Source organism: Leuresthes tenuis, unplaced genomic scaffold, assembly GCF_036924035.1.
Source record: "Leuresthes tenuis unplaced genomic scaffold, fLeuTen1.0.hap1 SCAF_17, whole genome shotgun sequence".
NCBI lineage: Eukaryota > Metazoa > Chordata > Actinopteri > Atheriniformes > Atherinopsidae > Leuresthes > Leuresthes tenuis.
In genome coordinates, this window is record NW_027325371.1 from 6,815,411 (window position 1) to 6,820,722 (window position 5,312).

Genomic DNA, 5,312 nt, shown 5'->3' on the forward strand with positions numbered 1-5,312 from the left:
GATTATATCTACTTAACTGAGAAAAACATGCAAATGGCTGAAAAACTCAAAGCGTTGCTTTGGATGGAATACATTTTTCCAACCTTATTTGGCTTGTGGCCTTAAGGTGCCCATCTGAAGTATGTTGCAAAGTCTTTGAACTGTTGGCAGTATCTACTTTTCCAGATGTTTTACTTGTCATTTTATAATGTCCTTCTATCACACTGGTTTCCAAGTCTTATCCACCAGATATTTCAACTTAGTGAGCCTTTAACATACATTTGTTTACATGTTCAAAAGATATATCACTGTCTGGGTATTTTAAACCTGGCTCCACTTTCCCTTCCTTCCACTTGTTTTACACAGCAGGTATAAAGACTCATCGAAGCTTCATAGTCAGTCTGATAATAAATGAATGCTGAGTTCTGTAGGTATCCAACTAAATCTCAGACACATTTCTATCGACAAAGTTTTAGAAATGTAAATCAGAGACAAGTTTGCTTTCTAAATGAATCTAAGTGATAATCACTTGCTCGCTGCAGGGTCAGGAAGTCTACAGATGCATCACTCTGGTGATGAATGACGCTGCCATCATTGCACATCTGGCATTTCCCACGTCTCTGCTAATGTAAATTGCATTTGATCAAGTCAGAACAAACCATAGATCCTCTCTGTATATAAGACAGAAACAACATCAAATAGAAATCAGATATTTTTCATGTCTTCTCTGCTGTATCACCGCCTGGCAGCCGGGCTGTGAGTCATATCAAACATGTCGTCTTTCAGGGATTTCAGGACAGCAGATGGTCTGCACAGTGTGTGCTCAGTGATCTTTATTAAGCATCTTAATGGGGATATGACTGCGACTGATTGTTTCTGTAGACTAAACAGAATCGTTTTCACACTCTCACACTGAGGTGAACATGAACAGGTGGAGAGCATGGTGACTGCTTTGGTGATCCTGACTGTCCCTGTAGTGCCACCTCCATGTTGACTTTGTGATTTTGAGCAATCTGCTAATAATATTTTTTGTTTTTAACAGATCTGTGACACATTATAAACAGGATTTTTAGACTTTTCTTCATCCGTCTTTCCTCACAGCACAGATTATCTTCTATCTTTAATCCGTCTGTTTCAAAAATGCTTTTTAATGTGCTGATGTTCTGAAGCTGTGAATCTTTCATCCAGTTATCATCGTTTTGGACTTTTTGGAGGCATACAGGATGTGCAATGAGTGGCTCTGACAGCGAACCTGAGAGCAATCTACACGGAGTTGCAGCCATGATATTTGCCCGTCATCCAAAGCAGCCAAAGCTACAATAATGCAAAGCTGTTGTCGGGTTTGATAATACAGTCTCTGCTACTTTCAAACCTAAGACCAGAGCCCCATGGCACAGTATTATCCCCTTCTTTTTAAACTACTACGGACTACAGACCCATAGGATTCTTGTTTGATGCAGAAATACTCAGATGACAAAGACCGGTGGCTTTTCTTAAAAAGGGAAATGAGTCTTTGTTAACAGATGTGAGGGGGAAAAAAAGTGAATTGATAGATTTTAGGCAGAAAAGAGATGATGTGTTGGAAGACAAAAACAGGGTCAATGAGTTGATCAAGAAGACTGGCTCAATCAGAGCCATGTCGACATGGATTGCCAGAACTTTCAGGAGCTGCGTCTTCTTCAACTTCCTTTACTGTGGACTTGGGAATTTAAACTTACAGAATACTCTAAGGCTTAGCTTTCATGCACCACTTCCCAGTGCTTAAGATGGTTGCCAGACTTGACTTTCTGCCATTTAGGATATTTAATTAATCCTCTGGAAGTACATGGAAAGACTTTTATCCCGTTTTGCTCACCACAAGCTACAGTACAAAAACTGATAACAGATTTTACATACATTATGTGTTTAGAGAAGCATCAGTGATGGCGAACATTTGGGAGTTTCCTGTCCAAGACCGGCCGACTTCTTTTCAAAGTGGAAAGATTTTATTACTGAATAAACAACAGTTCTTAGTTTCCTCTGGTTTTCATTTGTAAACCGTCACTGATATTTGACAACAGCTTTATTTATTACTGTTTTGTTGTTAGTAGACAAAAATGAAACATCAAAAGTTAAGTGCAGAATAATTACGGTAGTTTATATATTAGAAAAACTAAAAATGATCAAACTGACTCCAACAGACCTCTGTCATTTGTATCTAAAAGGTGCAACCGATATGTGAAAGAAGCAAGTACAATCATGCCCTTCTTGCTGTGGTGACTCATATATACTTCATCTTCATCTCAAGGCTGACAAATTCTGCCCTAACCTTCCTTTCATGTTTGGATAAATACACATGTGGTTATCTTGTGTGATGTAGAAATTGGCAGCATGTCCTTCAGAAAGGAATTGAAAAATATTTAACGTTATAGTGGGACGAAATAGAAGAAATAGAACTGAGTAAATTTACACCACAACAGAGACACACAACAATCTGAAGGATTTCCATGTGGTTCAGACACTCACATTTCACCCTGGATAAACTCTATGTATGTTAAATTCCAACAAAACAATTATTTCTTCTTAGTTCCAGCTGATTTTGAGCTGATTGTTTTTCAAATCATTAAAAAAAAAGAATGATGTGGTAAAATTGGTTGGGAAAAGTGAATGTCTTCTTACATTCAAGGACAGTGCATAAGGGCCATAAGATAGTTTATGTCATCATCAAATATTCTTAATTTAGAGCAACAGAGTGTTTGTCCAAAGTAAGTGTTGCTTTATTAGTTATTTGTAGGCTTAATTTCACACTAACAAGTGTTTCAGGCTGTTTGTAGCGAACCATTCATCCCTGACAGTCTTCGGTTATCCCGATTAAACAAGCAGCAGCCTCGGAATGCTCCTGTAACCTGTTTTGCTGCCACAAAGGAAATTAGTTTCCACCTGAATGCTGTGGAAACATGGCTGCCACTGAGAACATTTTGATAATGGCACATTTCCAGAAAGTCTCTTTTGCAAGGAGGTTACAGTGCCATCAAATGTTTCTCCCAGCTAACCACAGAAACTGAGGACGACTTTTTTCTTGCATCTGGTTTGATATGTAAAACATTTTGTCATCGTAAACATCATTTTGCATCTTTTAAACATGCAAAAAAAAAAGCGAGGAGCTGTACTCACCATTTAATATATTCATCAAAGTAACATCAGACAAGTGATAAAGTGGCTCCATTATCTCAGCCAATTATGGAGGGTAGTCACAGGTGAGTTTAACGATTTAATAATCAAACGTAGTCACATTTGAAGATATTGATTAGTTTCCTTCTTTCTCTCTATGTGAAGCGCTTCAGCAATAAGTCTTAACTGTCAGCAGCACTGACACATGTTGCTGTGATTAGTGCTAATTATGAGAGCAGAACAAATTGAGGTTTTCTCCATTAGCTTTCCCGATGTGCTTGTCAGACAAAGCTGGAAGATTTGTGTCTAAATATTTTATTGATGTTCACAGAAGGCAGACGGCTGCATGGAAGGAATACTGAACAGGCTTGTTGGGCACAGGTTCAGGGAGCCAAGAAACTATTAACATTTCTTGTTGGAAGGTTAATCAAAGGGCCAGGACACAGGTACCATAGACAAGGAGATGCCAATTAAACAGCAGGCAATAAATAATGAGCAAAAAAGGACAGGCCAAATTATCACAAAAACAAAAATAGACCACAGAGACATGCAAGATGATCACAGAGACACAAAGACAAATAGTTGTGAGGAGACTCAATGATCACAGACACAAAAGAAGATACCGAGACGTGAGGGGTCATGTGTTCAGTCGGCACTGTCACATGCAGGCTGGGGAAGCTGGGGATCGAACCAGTGGCGCTTCAGCCACTTCTAAAAGGATGGAAAGATTTCCATCAAAAGGCACAAACCATTTCATAACCATTTGAGGGACTCAAAAGAACTATGACAACCATAAAATGAACTGAACAAATTCAAAACGTCCAAAATGACAACCGAATATCTACAGGATTTCAATGACAGTCAAAGCATCTATGACAAGACTAAATAAATAAATAAAAGACTGAAAACAACTGCAAAAGTCTTAAAATAATCAGAAATAGTCTAAAAATGAAAACAAACGGATTGAAAATAACAACAGAAACAACCACAAAGAGTGTTCTTTTTGTTGTTATGCTAAACTATTACACAAAGAGTCAAAGCAACCATTTGTTATTGTAATTATTCTATTAAGAAACTATTAAGAATGCAACCACATAAGACCCAAACTTAACAACAAGAGATGCAAAATGATCACTAACTGATGCAATACACACTGAACAGACTTCAAACAGAGCTGGGAGATGGAGTTTACCTTCCAGCAAGCGCTGCAAGAAAATTAAAATTACCATAAAAACGAAGCCTGAAAAAAACCGCGATGCGACTTAAAACAAACAGATTAAAAAAGACCACAAACAGAAGCAAGATTCACCACAAATGCATGAAAAATGACTGATTCTCAAACATGTAACTGTGCTTACCGGACTTCTTTCTGGAGTCTTCAGTCGGACAGAGCAATCATGGGCAACTGATATCTTGACTCAACAAAGATATGAGTAGCTATAGCCGAATTTATGATATCAGGCCACCGCGGGCGACAGCTTCCATCAGGCCAGAGCTTAGTCCGAGCCAAAAAAATCTCTGTATTTCAACTTTGTGCCTTGAGATGACATTTGTTGTGATTTGGCGCTCCATAAATAAAACTGTGTTTACCTACCCACAATATAGTGCGGCATTGTGCACGCCACTGTTCTGTGTGGGTCTGTGAAAAGGGTCATTTATGTACCCAGACCAGTCGCCACTCGTCAGATCAAAACACTGTGACACGAATTGGAGGTTTTTAGTCCCAGATACTGAGGTTTTTATCCAGTGAAAGCTCAAGTTGTTTAAATTAAGATATTCTTGGGGAGAGGGATGTGAACATGCGTCATAATGAACCTACCACGCAGTAAAGATGGCGTTGCACACTGCTGAGTAGAATACAAAACAGATATCTTAGCATGACATGTCAGCATCCTGTGGCTCTACAAAACAGGTGCACACAAAGCTGAAATATAAGACCAGCTACCACTAACTGCAGCATATTCTTATTTTATTTAATTTTTGGTTTTAGACACAAACATTCAGTCTAATCATTAAGTTGAAAAACAAATCAGGTGCAGAAAAGTCAGTGACTGATTCTGGTGGCTGAGCCACGTCCCAGGTGGTCTGTCCACCTTTGACTACTGACTACAGAAATCCAGAGTTCTGTGTCAGTAATCCCTTCTTGCACTATAATTATGACAGAAGTCAACAGTTTGACAAAA